This window comes from Pseudopipra pipra, chromosome 3 (genome assembly GCF_036250125.1).
Source record: "Pseudopipra pipra isolate bDixPip1 chromosome 3, bDixPip1.hap1, whole genome shotgun sequence".
In the NCBI taxonomy this organism is placed as follows: Eukaryota; Metazoa; Chordata; class Aves; order Passeriformes; family Pipridae; genus Pseudopipra; species Pseudopipra pipra.
The window spans coordinates 91,729,990-91,749,309 of record NC_087551.1 but is presented as its reverse complement, the minus strand read 5'-3'; the positions used below and the strand labels follow the sequence as shown (position 1 = coordinate 91,749,309).

The following is a 19,320-nucleotide window of genomic DNA, read 5'->3' as shown; positions in this document are numbered from 1 at the left end:
GCTTATGGAAGATCAGAAGACCTATACTAAAAGACTAATACAAACTCAGAGTTGCTTATTATGAGATCAAATGAAAGCTGCTATTCAAAATCTGCTGTTTAATCAAACTAGAAATTAGGAAAGAAATCTTTACCTAATTTAAATGAGCAAAACATCCCTTAAAATCTGCCTGGGATGGAGGTCTGCTTTTTGTATTTTTAAACTTCCCTTTGCACAAGGTACAAGCAGTAAGAATGCAGCACCTCAGTGCAGTGACTGTCTTACTAATATAAGCACAATTTTTTTGGTAGGATTATATTCAATTTTATCTCTTAGCTTAGAGATAATACAAGATAGATATTCCAGTCACACAGGGAACTGATAGCACCGACATGTAAGTAGTCTCTGTAGCAATTGAAATATATTATTTCCATTGTGTGAGCTCACAAATGTTCTGAAAATCCTTATGAAAAAATTGCATTGAAAAGTACTATAGGTTTTAGTTCATTGAGTTCAATAGGTTGATTCCAGGAAGTAAGTATAAAATGATGGAAGACTTTCTGTCCAAGGACGTTAGATTTTAAATAGTAAAACTGACATATTCAAAATTTTGTACACCAGATGGCAATGTATTCCTAAAAATGGCTGAATGAACTGTTTCATGGAGATCACTAGATCATTGCTGCTTATTGCTGAGTACTTAACTTGTCACTGGAAATAAGACTAATCCAGAAGACATCGATCACTGGAAATAAGACTAATCCAGAAGACATTGATCCAACTACCCTGATGAGCAGATTCCACTTGACTTTCCACCTGATACTCTCAGCAAAGACCTTTCTAAAGGTTGAAACTTCCACTTCCTATTTTAAAGGACAATTTTTACTATTATATACTCCAATTGCTTAAGTTGAGATTTCAGGTTTATATGTTGTATTGTAGGCACTTTTTTATTTGAGAATTTCTCAAGCAGTCTAATGAAAAAGGATTCTCAGAACAAAAAGCTGTAGTAAAAGAGCATTAGTGTTCAGCTGCAAGTCAGCAAGTCTACAGGGGTTCATCTGACAACATTCAGCCTTGTACTAAACCTTGTCATCTCTAAAAATTTGTCAAAGAAAGGTGTCTAGCAATATTCAGTAGAAGAAGAGTTCAAGGCATATGTGAAACCCTAAAAATTTCCTTCTATGTAAAAAACTTTAAAAATCTTGAATGTATTTCTTAGATTTTTCTTCTCAGCAGTAACACAGTTACTAGCTAAACCACAGTGGCACAAGTTTGTGTGGTGACTGCATGTTTTACAATCCTTTAAAGAGAGGTTTAACCCTAAAAATCAAATTAAGTGATTAACAGACTACCATAACAATTAAAACTGTTTCTTAGAGAAATTCCTTTCTTCATCTCCATGCACTGAATTGTCTTTACCATTGTTCTTCCTGTGGCGAAGAAAACTGAAGTGAGTCTTCAAACATAGGGATGAGAACTACATCATTCCCCACGAAGAGAAATCCAAACAAATGTTTGTTCCAGCAACCAAAATTACACCATCTCCAGATACCAACATTTCCTTTACAGTTCATGTGATCTTTGTCTTTCAGTAGAAGGGACTTAATGTGTCATCAGATACTGAGTGTGGATCCAAGCTTTTTTTCCAGAGTCTTGATCAAATCTCAGTTTTCCACAGTCACTGCTGGGAAACTCCCTGATGGTCTCTTCCAAGGGCCTCATGTTAGTCAGGCAGCTGGAAGCCAGTTTTAATCCTGCTTATCACAGGATTTTCACTGTTACTCTGAAATTACAGGTTCCTGCCTTTCACCTTTTACCAGTTCCACCCAGCAAGACCATAGCCACACTTGCCACAAATTTGTAGTTGGTCCCATATCAGAGTCCCATTCCAGGAGAAAACAGAAATCCTGCTTTTTCCTTAGGGAATCACTGCTCATCTTCTGTCTCAGGTGTTACCCTGATTCATAGCACATTCCATGCTTTCACTGAAGAACTGCAGGTCTTATTTGCTTCCTAATTTATACCATAAGTATGGGCTTTACTTCTGCTTCTGCTTGCTGAGGGATGCATTGCTTTCTCATAATTTCAGGTCCACCTAAACATACACCTCTTCTAAAAAGAAAGGCATATCAGGAGCAAGGTAGCTTGTAAACACTGTGGGCAGTCTGGAGAACAAAACCCCAGAACAACATGAGGAGATACTCAAAATTGGTGTTGTGCACATCTCTACGTGTACTGATGTGGGGAGACATCAGCCACTGAATCAAAACCATAACATTGTGGTGGGTTGGCCTTGTTGGGATGCCAAGTACCCACTCAGCTGCTCTAACACTCCCTTTCCCAGACAGACAGGGGAAAGAGTAAGATGGAAAACAACTCACGTACTGATCAACCAACCAACCCTCCTTGCTCCTCAGGAGCTTTGTGGCAGAATACAAGTCAGTCTAGGGATGCTGCAACAGATTGCATGGGTGGGATCTCAGCAGTTCTTTTTGCATGAAATAGTTCTAGGTCATGTGAAACTACAACAAATAAAGTAACAGTAGAAACAATTCTGCTAAGAATTAAAAGGTACCTTTCCAAATGTATCAGGTACCCTTCAAATTTAATGATTTTGAGACTAACCTAAATCAGGATTGATTATGTCTTTAAACTCACCTTCCTTTCAGAAGTAGTCCATTCCAGGAGTAAGAAACCAGGAACTATTGTTAATGTCATTATGTACCTCCCTCAAGTCATGACACATTTGTAGAAGGAGGAGCTTAGGAAAAAAACCAAGAATGCATACTTTTAAAATGAAAAGCTATGCACAAAGAAATCCACTATTTAAAATCAAAACAAATCCTCCAAAGCTCCCAAGGAAAAACATTTTCAAAAACACGTTCATTTTCCTCCATTTTTTTGCATCTATTAACCAACACAGTATTTTTTTCTTACTGTTTTTCTCTCAAAATATCACTCTCTGTTATTAAAAAATTGGGCTCTGAAATTGAGTTGCATGGGATGCCATCTCAGTTTTGCTAATGCAAGTGCTCTTTCCTCCCGCTTACTTTGGACAACAAACAAATAACTGGGTTTCACTGATATGAAGCAATATATCTTACAATTATTGGCATAAAAATGCATTTACAAAATAAATTTTAAGCGCCTGGACAGTGGAAACTACATATTGGTTTCAGCTAATGTATACATATGTTGTCCATATGGCTACAGGTTTTAAGCCTGTCCTGAAAACTCACAAATATTTTCCAATAAATCCTCTCTGTTCTTTCTAATACAGGGATTTTTAAAATTTTTATTTAAGAGCTAAATATTTTGAAAGCATCAATTATACATATTTGAGGACTATACTGTACCCCACTGTGAGCTGTAGTTCATTTATCCTGATTCCTCTGACCACTGTGTTTTAAAGATTTCTAAGCACAGTCAGGCTGTAAACAACTGTCTCATTGCTGGATATTTTACCAACATGAAAATTGCTAGTCTCCTTTGAAGCAAAGCAGAAAACTTTTCACTGGAAATGATTTTGCACGTGAAATGTAAGTTAAATGGTACTCACTGAAATTATTGCACTCTGACCTCTTAAGTTTGCATGAATCATGGCAGTAGATTCAAGGGCTTGAAAAACATCTAGAAGGAAGCAAAATTCTTCATTAACTGAATTCCACAGTCCATGTGAATGCTGTAAATTCCCTCTTTTCAATTTCTATACTATTCTGAGTTCCCTTAGCACCCGCAAAAGAGTTCACAACACTTCCCTGAAGTGAAACCTGCAGGGAGGAAATTCACTTTGCCAAACATCACACTAAGAGAAAGAAACAGGCACCTCCAAAGAGCAATTCTGAATAGGAGCAATAGATAACCTTTTATAGTAGTGTCCCTCTTTGGCATAGGAGTCAGATTTAAACATTTTGAAGACCTTCCTTTCTTTTAGCATTCTCTATATATGGGAAGACAGAGAGACTACTCTCTGTCTTAGGGAGATGCCTACAATTTGACAGCACAGAATGAGCAATATATCTCCTCCCCAGATATATTCTAGTAATATAGACTATGTTGCACTTTCATGGCTTTAGCTGAAGATACTTTCACTGGTTAGTGGTGATATTATGAGAGTCTTTGTCAGTGGAGTGTAAAGCAATATCACACTTTCCTTTACAAATAGAGTAAGTGTTTCCTCAGGCACATTTTTTTCTATTGAGATTTAAATAGGTGTTTAAGTGAATGAAAAATGAAAGAGGAGAGCACATTATAGTGCAACCAAGTATGCCCCTATAAGAATTTAATTCTAGTCTTCAAAACCCATGTGAAAAGAGCAACCATCATCTACAGTAATATTAGTTCTTGAATATTCCTCTTAAAAAATGTGGAAGGACTGCTCCGCAAATGCAAGTTCAAACACTAAACATCTTGATATAATCCAAAATTAACTCACAGTGATACAGAAAAGCAAACACTGAAGACCTATTTTTACCCTAATCATTTGGGACACTGCTGACATGAATAAGAGGATCCAGCTGCACAAAGTTTTTCCTACCTTTCAGGCACTGGTTTCTTCAGTAATATTGGGTTAGAGTTCCCTGTATCCTTATTTTGCTGCATAAGTAAAAAGTCTAAGTTCTAAGCAATCAGCAATTTCATTTAAATCACTTTATCTGGGAAAATATTTACTACCAAATAAAACATTGCTAGTAATAAAAGTATTGATCCTGCTGCTCAGGGCCATGGTTTCACAATGACATCCCTCAATGCAGCTGCTAGTTGAGAGCTCTTGGCCAGAAAAAAGTGACCCTGACACAGTAAATACATCATGTGGGTTAGAAAACTATGTTATCTGTATTATGCACAAGTGTTTAGTGCATAATATATTAACTGTACATTGTTAAACACATAGCAATGGAAACTTGCATCTAACCATGTATGGTAAATTGGAGTTTATATTTCAGTTCATTTGCAAAGTATGGGAAGAGGAAGAGCCTACAATAAAATAAACACTTGTCCACTTTGTTAAACATCATCAACAAATGATTCAGCAGTGCAACTCCTATTTAAGGGCATGTACATGTTGTTATGTACAGTGTAATGACAGAACAAATTCAAATAAACCAGGGGCCTCTACACACTTCTCTTGTCTCCTGTCACTCTTCTCACTGGTGCCCACATACAACTGCATTGGCCTACTGCTGGGAACACCTATTGTCCAGGGTGTGATTGCTTCCAAGCACAGTAAAGCAAACAGTGTTATCACTCAGCAGAGAATACACTTTGCCCATAACAAGTATTTAAGAATCAACAAGAGGAAGTACTTTTTCACACAACACGTAATTATATTTTGGAACTCATTGCCACAGGATGTTGTTAAGGCCAAAAGCATAAATGGAGTTAAAGAAGAGATTAGACAAATTCATAGAGAAAGGGTCCACCAGTGGCTATTAAAATATGATGGTCCAGATGCTGTCTCTAGCTTAGGAAATCCCTAAGCCATTGATTGCCAAAAGCTAAGGAGAAAGGGACATATAACAGCAAGACAAGGCTCAGTGCTGGTGTGTTATTCTTGTATGGATACTTAGTAAAAAAAAATAAATAAAATAAGACATATAGTATACTCTGAATCCCACCCTACCCACAAACTTCTGATCTCAAGGTAACCAAAACTTAAAGAAATTTAACAAAGATCTCATGAAGTTGGTGGAAATAGGCAGATCAATAGAAGAGAGATTTTTTTTTTTTAATGCCTCAAAGCTGCAGCATCAGTTCAGCTTTTATTAAATATCTACCCAAGACAAATATGTAGGAAGTTCAACTGCATTGAAACTGTTTGCAGAACTATGTGCTACTATAATTTATAAATACTGCATAACTTATTACAATGATTGTAACCGAATGAAAGCTATAGTGAAGTATAATGAATACTTAACATTCCACACAGGAGAAACCCTAAGAAAAACTACCCTTGAAACAATAAGAAACAAATTTGTTTACATTTGATAGTAAAAATTAACGTTTTGCATTGCCATACATTTCCAACCACATACCACAAGGTCACATCTGCACCAAATGTTCTACTCCCTCTCTTTGAACTCCTTCGAAAGGTTTCCTTGGTCTTTTTAAAGGAGTGTAAAAATGGCTTCAGACAACTAATTCATGATCTGTTTCATTTCTTGTCAAGATTTCCTTCCACATTATTAAGAGAGACTCAATATTTAGCTAAACAAAACAATCATGTTGGAAAAAAATTAATGATTCATTTGAAAAAAAACACGCTGCTTGGCAAGAAGGAAAGGAAATTAATAGGACACAAAGGCAATAACTGAAGTACTTCCTTATAGAAACAAGCCTGCATGAATGTCAACACTAATTCCTTATAGTCAGCACACATAATATGAATTGTATTAACTCTTTGTGTATTGTACAGTATATATGGCAGAACACTCTAGACCAAAACATTTGAAACAGTCAATGCTGGTTCATGACTTAACCTTTTATCCAGGAAAACATCATCTTGGCATTCCTGAGAGAGCTAGAGAGTCTATAAAAGATAGAAATAAAAATCTGTCTTGTTAGAAGTTATTGCCCTTTTGGGTAAACCCTAAACCTGAACACAAAGCGTCAGTATAGGAAGACTACAACGCTTGGCTGGGAAACAAGCATGCCTGTGGGATTGCTTTCTTGGATTGACTCTGCCTCCAGTATATTTATTTCTGAATCTCAAAATTTCTAGCCAATAATGGTCCAAACCCACAATTTCATCTTTTAATATTACATCAGTAGTGTTTTATATACTGCCCAATTTATTTTATAAATAGAAATAAATCAACAAGAGCACCCTGAAGACCAAACTTATTACAAATGGCTCAGTTCTAAAACTTTTGCTTGTAGTCGCAATGAGTTCAATAAGGTAGTTGAGTATGTTTAAGTGTGAAGGCTCAGAACACCCTGGAGAAAATGAAAAGTGGATAATTGTTTCTAACATATCATTTACATGTTGTGAGCTATTCTCAGTTGTCCACAGGGATGTCACTCATTCACTCCGTCAGACACAGAGAGGTAAGGAGTCTGGATAATAACCTGACATTCAGGGAATACTGAGCACTAAGACTTGTTTGAGATAGCAAATATTTAAATTCGTTTTACAAAGTAATGAAAATTACATCTGCAATTTGTCAATAGAAAGGAAACTCTTTTAGTGGAAATTTAATAATGAAACAATTTTAGGAAAATAACTGCTTCAGTGCCTACAGGGCTCAGTGAATGCATCACTGCCTGTGCATGAGGTAGGCAGCTCAGACAGCCGTGGTCTCGTGCCAGCATGAGCTCCCTTGCCCTTCTACACTGCAAAGCTTCCAACCCCACCCAGCTGGTTAGAAGGAAATATTTGATTAAACCTCAAGTCCATTCACTCCTTAATGTTCAGCATGGCAGTACTTAGGGGAAACCACACGTCACTGAGATAAATATATCTTAAGATACTTCCATATCATTTTACATTGATTTCAAAAGAATCTCTAGCTGAAGTAAAGGTGTATTAATTTTAATTTCTCCAGCAATTGTATAATTGCCTGATGTAAGCCCATTGGAGTCTACTGGAATCTTTCCATCTGCTTTAATATGTCTGGAGATAAAATACATCAGCTGAACTGACTAGGTAGTAAAACTGGGGCAGACTGCCTGGGACTCGAGATGAGCCTGCCGTGAGTTCCCACAGCTCTTCCCCCAGACAGTTCTCCGACTAGGAAACAGCAACAGCTATACTATGTTGCCTTCGGATAAGGCAATAAGGCTATGACTACTGTGTGTATGTTGTGAATTGAAGGCTTCCTTATGATAAGTGTTTGAAGGATAGATGCTAATTATTTTCCAGGAGCTTAGGTTAATAGTATAGATGAAGACATAGGAAAAAACGTCTAAGTCAGAATGTAAACCTGATTTACATGATTCTGTTTCTCAAGATATCTTTCTAAAATAAAGGAAAACATTTTCATTCTTTTTCAATAAAACAAATAATTCAATTAACTTTTCCTCACACAGGCATCCAGTGCCATTTGGGATATTCATTGTGGTCTTGGAAGCAGAGGAGTGTTCTTTCTTTTGGAATAAATAATGCATTTAAGATAATCTAATTCTGAATTACAAAGGACAAATATCAGAGCAAAGTTTAAGTAATCAACACTATCATAAATAGGTAATCTCATGATAAATGCCATTAATTTAATAGAGACATTCCTGAGACACATACTGGAGAAAAATTGAAGTACCGCCATCTCTACTTTCCAGCATATTAATGCTAAACCTGAAAGAGAATTTCAGCAGAGCTGATTTCTCTCATTGCTGGGCTTACCTGGCCAAATATTAAATTTTACCCAAGCAGTCACATAAAACAGCAGATCAGGTAACACCTTCAACACTTACAATATGTTTTAATTGCACCCCCAAGAAATCTTCAGTTAATTACTGAGTGCTCAGTTCAGGCAAAGTCATTTAATGTACAGGTCAGGTGTGAATACGTAAATTACAAGGTGAATTCCTCTTCACTAATAAGGAAAAAAATGTAAATTATGAAATTTTTCAGCCTGATGGACCTCTATACAAATATTCAAGCCTCTATGTACCATCTGCATCTGTAAACTTCTTTCAAAACTTTTCCAAATAAGACTAAATGCCACTGAATTTTAAACTTCTAAAAGCTTACGTCCCTTTTGTAAGGAAATGGTTATTTTAAAATATTGTAATTGTTCATTTCAACTGTGCTTGTATCCCTTTTTGTTTGTTTGTTTTGCATCCCAGAGACTGACTTTAAATAAATATTATAGACTACTGTTTGAAGCATTTTATTAATTACAAGCCCAAAGCCTTGAAATCCAATTATATAAAACATTAAGCTATTAAAGGAGGGCAACGAGGATGGTGAAGGGCCTTGAGGGGAAGCTCTATGAGGAGCGGCTGAAGTTACTTGGTCTGCTCAGCCTGGAGGAGTCTGAGGGGAGACCTCAGTGTGGTCTTCAACATCCTCAAAAGGGGCAGTGGAGGGGCCAGTACCCATCTCTCCACCCACATGACTAGTGACAGAATGCAAGGAAATGGCAGGAAGCTGTGTCAAGGGAGGTTTAGGTTACACATCAGGAAAAGATTCTTCACCCAGAGGGTGGTTGGGTGCTGGAACAGGCTCCCCAGAGAAGTGGTCACAGCACCAAACCCGTCTAAGTTCAACAAGCATTTAGACAATGCTCTCAGGCACATGGTGTGACTTTTGGGGTGTCCTATGCAGGATCAGGAGTTGGACTCCATGATCCTGATGGTTCCCTTCCAACTCCACATATTCTGATTCTACAGTAAGATATTTTCAAAGAAACACACTTGTCATCCTCTCAACTTAAACTGAAGCAGTTGTTAGTATGATAAGCTGTAATCATTCTTACAAAAGTCACTGATCAACATTAATTTTACAAAATTACTAAATAAGTATGGCATCTAGATTTGAGAGACCTTTTTTTTTTTTTCAGGCACCTTACAAAGCAAACTGAGATATAAAGTTTGCTTTAAAAAGGATTCTTCCCATTGTCTTCAGTCTGTTTCTGAACTAAACTATGTGAAGTCAAAGAGACCCGATCTTGCAAACTGACTTAAACTGGAAGACAAGAATTAATTTCACCTACGTACACACTACCTTCACGATCCTGCATGTGTCCTTATGGACCCCCTAACATCTTCTGTCTACACTAACAGCACCCTCTAATGTATAGTGGCCCCAGCTCCACAAGTCCTTGTGCCTGTTTATACACAAGCCACTCTACTTCATACTAGGCACATCATGGACTTTTGCACAGACTACATTTTAGACTTCTGAGGTCTCTTTTTTATTCCAGGAGCTGTTTTCAGGCTGAGGTGAAAACCTCCAGTGAGGTTACCCAGTAACATACACATAGGTGACAATATTGTGGAGTTCTGTGATTGCATGCCCTCCCTCAGACATAGGCCTTCAGTCAAACTGTCTTTTGGTGGTCTACATGACCTCTCTCTGAGTGAGAAACATTTTAACTTGCAAGAAGAAAGCCATGCCAAATGCTGTGCATAAGGGAACATGTTCCACTCCAAAACAGATGTTTTTTAGCATGTGTGCTACATTATCTCTAGATAATGTACGAGAGCCATGGATAGAGTCATACTGAGAAGGTAGGTGTACAGTACATATGTTTGCCCCTGTGGGCACATAACAATTGAAGATCACAGTGTGATCCTATAGAACATCAGCTCAGTTTGCCAGGAAACTATTATATTGCAATGGATCCTTGAACCTTGTTAATTTTGCAATGTAGAATGGAAGAAAATTACTCATCTTACTCATTGCTTCATGGAAATGGGCAAAACCAGCTAGCACTTTTAGTTAAAATAAGGTGGGGGTTTTTTTCTTCTGTTAACATATGTATCATCAGCTTCAGGTTCCAGTTACACAGATCCATTAAAACAGGATATAAAACTAGAAATAAAACTCGTACAAATCCACCAAATTCTGACTGAATCAAAGTAGGTTTTATATAAACATTTTTCCCAAACTATAAATTATTCTAAGGTTTGAACCAAATCCAGTTTCCAGAATACTTAAAGGTTGGCCCTAGCTTGATGGAATGTGACCAAGAATCACCAAAAGATTGGCAAAACCTAGGGAACCTAGCTTGAGAATAAAACAGAAGCCAAAGCCCAGAGTGGTTCACGCTGATAAAGTGTCAGTGTATTTCACTGTCACCGAGACAGTGACTGCCCTCCCCCCAGCACTGTACTTGCTTCTTTAGCAGATTGTAACTTGTGTACATCTGAAAAACATTAATGGCAAAGGATTGATGAATGTTATCATAAAATATAATGTTTAACCAAAACAGGGTAAAAGCAATCATATGACAAAAATGGGATTTATTACAGTTATGATTATTTTGGTTACGAATGAAAGTGCCACGTTTGGAAACACAAGAAAACACAGCACATCTGGGATCTGAGGTACTTCTCTGTAAATGGCACTTTTAATAGACGTTCCAATTCCACCAGTTCCCACAACTCCTTCTGCACACGGCTCTGATTATCAGCAATGCTGCCCTGCTGCAAATCAGGTGATTGGCATATCTTTGCTGCATAACACAAGGCAGCTGGACATAGAAATCTCATTTTCTGTAGGTGTGAATTCTGTTAATGAAGTACTTGCGTTCCTGACCCATTAATATCTAAACAGGTCCTGAAGACATAGTGTAGCTTTAGTAATGAACTGGGTCAGATATTGTCTAGAATATCTAGCAATTAAATGGCACTTTTTAATTATTAGATTAGAAAAAAAAAAAAACACAGGTAAGTACACTGATAGTAGGCTAAAAAGAGGAAAGTAAAGGTGACAGAGTAATTCCAGAGTGTAAATTTAACCAGAATCTCTGAAGTTAAAGTCATGCACAAGTCACGGAAATTGCCTGTTAGGGATAGTTGGAGAAAAGTATGCATATAAGCAGAGACTCCCTTTAAAACAGCCTAGTAGTCAGAAGAGCTGGTTGTCCAGAAGTCCCTCTAATTTGGAAAAGGAATGGAGTCACAGCCACCATTTTAGTGTGAGTTATTGTCATATATAGCAACATCACCTTCACCTTTCCATCATTATGTATCCTTGCACATCTTTGAAAAAAGATATGAAGTCATTTTAATGCAAGAAGAGTTGACACAGTCTCTTCAGTTTGGACAGAGATAAGAAAAGGGAGATGTTCTGAAGATCTATAAACACGTGAAATATGTGGAGAAATTGAATAGAGAAGCACTACTCACTGTTTTTCTTAGTATAATAATCAGGGAGTACCTAATTTATTTACCAGGCAGAAAGTTTAAAACAAACATAGGAAGTAATTTTTCACACATAATTAAATCACATGCAAAATTAAACTGTAGAACTCATTATCACAGGATGTTGTGGAGGTCAAAAGCCCAAAAGGTTCCAAAAGGCATTAAAAAATTCTCATGGAGAATAGATCTGTCAGAGGCTACATAGCACAATAGTCCAGATGAGACCCACAGTTCAGGAAGTGCTTACAACCATTGATCATCATAAAGGAAGAGCTGACTCCTGGGAAATGAGCAGGTTTAGGATACTGTATTTCTATTAAATTTATATTAAGTGTCTGCTACTGGTCATTGCAAAGTACAAAATAACAAGCATGATAGACAGATGATCTCATTCAATATGGCATTACTTCTTTTATGCTTGCTATTTATATGAATGAAAAATAAATATGGAGTGATTGCCACTTTGACTTGGTAGAATCTTAAAAATAAATAAAATTGATTAAAAGACAATACAAGGTGCACAGTAATGATCAGATCCTCCCTGGAGCACCATGACTAGAAGAGTTCCAGTTTTCCTCTTGGTTAAGAATTCAAGAGGAAAAGACTATGTTCCTTTTATGCTCCTCCAAAGAAGCACAGTTTGAAAGACCTGTGTATTTCTCTAATTCCACATAATCAGCTTCCAGAAGTATTGTATGCATTTTTCACTCTATTAGTAAGGAACTGACAAGTTTTCTTATCCTTATAGATTGCATCATCTAAATAATTTTCTTTAAAAGCAAGTTTTCTTCAAAGATCCTGATGATATTTATGCAAGTTGAAAAGAACAAAAAAAAAATTGAAGAAATAGACATTGCTACATATTGCCATTAGTACAGGGAGTGCAAAGCAGTATAGTTATAACTACATGTTCAAAGAAGACAATGTACATGAGCTTAGACCACATCAGGTTAAAATACAGTCCAAGGCTATAATAATGTGTCTTAGCAAGGAAATTTCCAGTTCTTCTTACTATGTTTAGAGAAAGAAACGCTATGTTTTAACATCAGGCAGGAAAGTAAGTTTCCATAGGCAACAGCCATAGCAACAAGTTACAAGATGCATTTTGGTAGCCAACACATATGGTAGTTCTATTAGCTTGGAGATTTCAAGAAAAATATCACTAAAGATCAGCTGCACACAGGAGCTGCTTAATTTTGTGTCAGCTACATGTACTTTTTTCCAACTCAACAAACTGTGCAAATAATTTGGCTAAAAATTAGACGGTTCCTGGCAAATTTAAGTGCTCAGAAGAACATATGTTAAGTAACTTTCTAGTTTGTTTTGCCCTCAATGTATTTGAACAATTAAAGAAAAAGAAAAAAAAAAAGAGGAAAAAAAAAGAAGATGAAAAATAGTAAGGGTTAGAATACATTGGAATACATTACAAGTAAATAATCTTCAGTATTAGCTAACAACCAATTCTGATGAGTGAGGTTATATATAAGTTCTGAGGACTTGGATGACTGTAACTGTGTTCTGAGATCACCTTTTGATTTTGATAGGCTTATGCCATTGTCTTGTTCCTTCATGGTTAATTTGGAATATTCTATGACAGAGTGGAACTATGATGTAAATTCTTGCAAATCAGGTAACATTGGTTAATAATTAGAGATATCAAAAGGAAACCAAAGCTTTTTGCTGCCATGTCACCAGCAAATAGTTATACTATTAGAACAGCAGCTATTGCTTTGAACAACAGTAGTTATTAGTTTCAAAAGTAGATCTGAGTATCAATTATATTTTCATTTGATATCCTGATCTGACTTCAGCAAAGCTAAAGCAGAAGGGAACTATCTGTACAGAACTCTAAGCAACCAAAAGCATAATTGTTCAACTAGCATCAAATATGAGAATGATCTAATTGAGTTTGTATAAGCCCACAAAATACAGATGTTTGTAGCAGATCAAAAAGCTAAAGGCTGTTTTGATGCACATTTTGTACAGGAACATGTGGTGCGTATGGAACCCTTCTAGTATAATTATTACTTCCCCATGCCCTTCTTATTTTCTTCTTCTCTCTCCTCTCCCTCAAGAATAACATAGCTAGAAAATTAGATTTGTGTGACGGAACTGTGCCCTCCAATGATGCAAAAGGTCAATAAAGTGAAGCTTTCCCAATCTATCTGGGAAATTACTTCTGCCTTAATTGGTGATGAGTGGGTTTATAACATTTAACTCAGTTTTTCTGTTCCTACTCTAATCTGTTGCTCCTGAGTATCTTTTCTGTTTTGGTTTCTGGTCCATTCATGTCTGAAATGTATCCAGTATTGCAGCCTCTTCATCGAATTACAGGAATCTATAAAACATCTATAAAAATAAAATTACAAAATATGGAATATTAATAAAACCCAAAATTTCTGCCATCACATGAAATAGGAAGCACGGTCCATAACTAAAGGGTCCTAAAAATTTCTGATCTTATGGTTCAGCAGCTTGATCTATCTTCAAAGTTGGCTTTAATTTCCAGTTGGCCCTTCTTTGAGTAGAGACACCAGATTACTTCCAGAGGTCCTTTCTAATCCAAACTACTCAATGTTTTTCTGTTCTGCAAGCTAATTCTGGCTACTAGCATTCACTAGACCTCCCAAATTACATAATTATAATAACCACTTATTTGTATGCATTTTCATAATCACTATCTTGTAGAAACATACTCTAGGCTCCAATGAGCATTTTTCTCTCCATAACCACCTAAAGAAAACCATGGAAAAAGGTAAAGTGAAAAGGTAGTGCAGAGGAGTTTCCTGTCAAAGTTACAGAACAGGAAATTGAAGATCAAAATAATATGCAAGGACAAAAATGATGGGTCCTCAATGTTTTATTGAAGGCATCTCTTTGGCAGATCTTCCACTGCTTCTGTGCAAGCTGTGATCAAACGGATTCCAATAAATATAAGGATCTCCTGATGCAGACTTTTGAAAGACTGGGTCTTACATTCACTGAAAGTCAGAAAGTAAAAGAAAAAGATCTGTTGCAAGAAATATGTATTTGCCCGAAGCAGAAGAAGATCTGGAAGTGTGAAGGCTCTTGCTTATCTAGGGAATCTGAAGCAACTCCACCAGGAGAGAAGGAATGTGTCTGCTCCTCAGGCAGGAAATGCTGCTTGCTTAGTCCCAGCAGCCAAGGCCAACAGCCGATAGCTATCTTGGTGACCTGTGAGGAATCTAACCTAATTATTTAAAAAAAAAAGCCCTAAGGCCTCTGCTTCTTCTTTGTTGTGGCTTATACATTTCAAAGGGCAGTGCTTCTGGGACTCAGTGCTGAGGAAGCTGGAAGAATGATCTGCTGACTTGTGAAGTATCAGAAAGTACCACTGCAAAGGGCCCTGAGTTCACTAACAGAAAAGCTGCTGGGGTTCATCTGAATCACAGACTACTCCACCACATTGCTAACCCACATATGGGCTGATGGTTCCTCTGGGACTAAAAGTGAGCAGATCAGAAATCACTAGAACCAGAGGCTCACATTATATTCTCTTCAACTCTTTCGTAGGTATGAAAAGGCTAGACAATGACTGACCTCTTTTGGATAATATGACATATACACATGCTTTCAGGGATATAAGGGCAAAATAAAAGCAGCTAGCAGAGGAAAGAGAAAATATACCCTGTTTATGTGCATACCTATTCTGGTAGCACTTTGGTTTCCTTCTTTATGCTTCAAAGGGACTGCTGTGTAGACATGGTGCAACACTCAAAAAGAAAGGAAAGAAACTTTTTGGATACAGTCATCCAAAACTCTTGAAGAAATTTCAGTCACTGAGGATTACTGATTAAAGTGGGATAAGAGTCAGAAAAAAACCCAATGGTAATTTGTCAAGTTGCTGACTATCTTACATACTAAGTTTTGCATCCAAAAGCAAGGAACCCTAGCAAAATCTGGAAGCCTTCATATTATCAAAATTATTACCTGATTAGAATAATAGAGATTTATTGGATATAGCATTAACAAAGATTTCACTTGTTCAGAAATAAAATACAGCAGGAAGATGATTTAAGTGTTACTCAGAAATACATGCATGCAGGATTTAAGGAAGAGGGAAATAGCAACCATGCTCATGATAAGGACAACAGTGATTGTCCACAGATACCTAAAACAGTAACAAGTGGACAAAAGCTTTTGTGGGGGCAACCAGTGTAAACATCCAAAATAGAAGAGCAGGTACTAATGAGAGCTCTAAAATAGAAAGGGGAAATTAACACTCCTATACTAGTTAGCTAATGATTTATTAACTTTCCCACGCAAATGGGTTAATGACTTCCCCAGACAGCAAGGTCAACTGGGATGGAGCTGGCAATGTCTAATCATATGAACTGCCTTGCTGTCTAAAATCTGGTGCCTATATGTGCAAGTTCACTGAGAAGGTCTTTGGAGTGTTTTAACTTCTGAACTATACCTGGCAATTATATGGGAAAACATCAGTCATCATGCCAGGGAATTTTCAAGCTATTCACTGACAAAAACATTCACTGGCAGCATTTCACTTTCTAGTACAGATGTAGACAGAGAGAAGGGTTCATCTTGCCTGTTTTTAACATAACTCCAGTGTAGATGCTACCCCCAACATAGCAATCCTTAGTACTCAGGAAATGAAAACAGGCATTTTTAGAAAAGATTTAATCTAGCCTAATTTGGACATTTACATTAAAATCAGGAAAAAATCACACCCTATTTCTCTCTTCTGACAAGCTCAGATACAAAAGCCTGCCATGTTCATCTCTACATATAGTCAGGCAAATTTCATACAGAGAAGAAATGATCAAAGTGCAATGAGCAGTTCTTGGTAACAAAAGAGAAAGGTTGTTATATTGTTTTCCTAAAACGGGCAGAAGTGAGTCAAGTACTAGAAGGCAACTCTTGTTAGGGTGACCATGAAATTACCAGGTTATCACTCATCGTATTTATTTCAGACTATTCCGGCAATTTAGCAAAGCCATTTTGAATTGCAACCATGTTATCTCTAACCTCTGCCAGTTGTCCCTCTTCTGAAAAAATCTTGGTTTTTTACAGTGTCAAGTAGACATTACACATGAAAATTTAGGTACTACGCCAAGGGAAGAGCTGATTTGACTTCGCTGATAGGCCACCTTAAGTGCCAGCTAACACAAACAGAGACTGAAAGTCTCTGTAGAATTTTGTATCCGCCTCACCATCCACCATTTTGTTCTTGACAGTCCCATGTGGGGGAGACCAAAAGTCTATATAAACAAGCTGTATCATAAATGATGTTTCCCCTTGTCCATTGTACTACTTGCTCCCAAGAAGAATATTAAATTTCTTTGAGATATTGACAAGCAATGAGTTGCATTTTTATCAATTTACTATTCTCTCAGCAAATAGGATCCACTCAAAACTACTTTTCCTTCTACGTTAAATGCAATTTCTTTGGCTTTTGCCAGTTGTAAAGGATTCCTTGGCCTTCCATGAGTTCCCCAAGAAGAGCACAATGAATCAGAAATTGCTTCATCTTGTTCCCAAAGTAAGCTCTATAGTCTCATATCATAGAATCATAGAATCATAGAATCATAGAATCATAGAATCAGCTGGGTTGGAAGGGACCTCTGAGATCAAGTCCAACCCTTGATCCAACACCACTGTGGTTACTAGACCATGGCACTGAGTGCCACATCCAGTCTCTTCTTAAAAACCTCCAGGGATGGAGAATCCACTACTGGATTCTCCATTGAGTAATCCATTCCAATGTCTGATTACTCTCTCTGTAAAGAAATTCTTTCTAATATCTAACCTAAACCTCCCCTGGCACAACTTGAGACCATGCCCTCTTGTCTTGCTGATAGTTGCCTGGGAAAAGAGACCAACCTCCACCTGGCTACAACCTCCTTTCAGGGAGTTGTAGAGACTGATGAGGTCTCCCCTGAGCCTCCTCTTCTCCAGGCTGAACAGCCCCAGCTCCCTCAGCCTCTCCTCATAAGACTTGTGCTTGAATCCCTTCACCAGCCTCATTGCTCTCCTCTGGACCTGCTCCAGGACCTCAATATCCTTCCTGAACTGAGGGGCCCAGAACCAGACACAGGACTCGAGGTGTGGCCTCACCAGCACCGAGTACAGGAGAAGAATCACTTCCCTGGACCTGTTGGCCACACTGTTCCTGATCCAGGCCAGGATGCCATTGGCCTTCTTGGCCATCTGGGCACACTGCTGGCTCATGTTCAGCTTCTTGTCAATCCAAACTCCCAGGTCCCTCTCTGTCTGGCTGCTCTTCAGCCACTCTGTCCCCAGCCTGTAGTGCTGCAGGGGGTTGTTGTGGCCAAAGTGCAGGACAAGTGCAGGACCTGGCACTTGGCCTTGTTGAACCTCATCCTGTTGGAATCAGCCCAACTCTCCAACCTATCCAGAGCCCTCCTGCCTTCCAGACGATCGACACTCCCCCCCAGCTTAGTGTCACCTGCAAATTTGCTAATGGTACACTCAATCCCCTCATCCAGATCATCAATAAAGACAGTAAACAGAACTGGGCCCTACATTGATCCCTGGGGGACACCACTAGTGACTGGCCGCCAACTGGATGCAGCACAGTTCACCACCACTCTCTGGGCCTGACCCTCCAGCCAGTTCCCGACCCAGCAGAGGGTGCCCCTGTCCAAGCCATGGGCTGCCAGCTTTTTCAGAAGTATGCTGTGGGAGATGGTGTCAAAGGCTTTGCTGAAGTCCAGATAGACCACATCCACAGCCTTCCCCTCATCCACCAGGTGGGTAACCTGGTCATAAAAGGAGATCAGGTTGGTCAGACAGGACCTGCCCTTCCTAAACACGTAATGGCTGGGTCTGATCCCTTGTCCATCCTGTAGGTGCTGTGTGATTGCACTTAGGATGATCTGCTCCATAACTTTGCCAGGCACTGAGGTCAGGCTGACGGGTCTGTAGTTTCCCGGGTCCTCCTTCTGGCCCTTTCTGTGGATAATATATTAATCTAAATATTCACTAACTGATCTTTTTTCCTTTCATGTCCCATATTCTTATTAACATTACTCATAGTAAGAATTTTAATAAAACATTTCGTTTAAGCCAAACTTTCTATGAGCATGTTTTCTTTTTTGTCTCTTGAGAATTTTAAGTCTATTTGAATCTTCTTTCTGATCCTACTCCTATGTACTTTTCCCTCACACTTTCCCCTCCTTTTAGATCATAGAAATATGCCTTTTCCTGCTTGCACTGGGATGTTTTCAACTTTCCAGTCATTGTAGAATATTTTATATTTCTTGTATCTTACCATATTTCCCTTTTTTCTCTACATCAGTATATTATCAGACTTATCTTCAGAGCACAGAGGATACTCCTTATATTTAGAGATAAAACTGACATGCCTTAAATATATAATTTAAGGTATTTTATGCTGCAAAATTAAATACAGAAGAAATATGAAGGGTTTATTGTTAAAAGATGTTATCTGAGACAAAATGCATTTGACTTGGATGATAATATTAATACTTTATAGTATATATGGACTGCGTAACACAGAAGTCTCAA

General features: G+C 37.9%; 1 long non-coding RNA gene across 1 annotated transcript in view; it reads right to left on the bottom strand.

The window, feature by feature from the left end:
* Positions 1 to 728: 728 nt before the first annotated feature.
* The window catches only part of LOC135412000 (uncharacterized), a 29,728-nt gene continuing 11,136 nt past the window's right edge, over positions 729 to 19,320 (bottom strand). Inside the window, exons 2-4 of the long non-coding RNA XR_010429454.1 lie at positions 3,542 to 3,612; positions 2,641 to 2,743; positions 729 to 2,147 (exon numbers count right to left, since the gene is read on the bottom strand). This is a non-coding gene — a long non-coding RNA (uncharacterized LOC135412000). The remainder of the gene's footprint in view (positions 2,148 to 2,640; positions 2,744 to 3,541; positions 3,613 to 19,320) is intronic.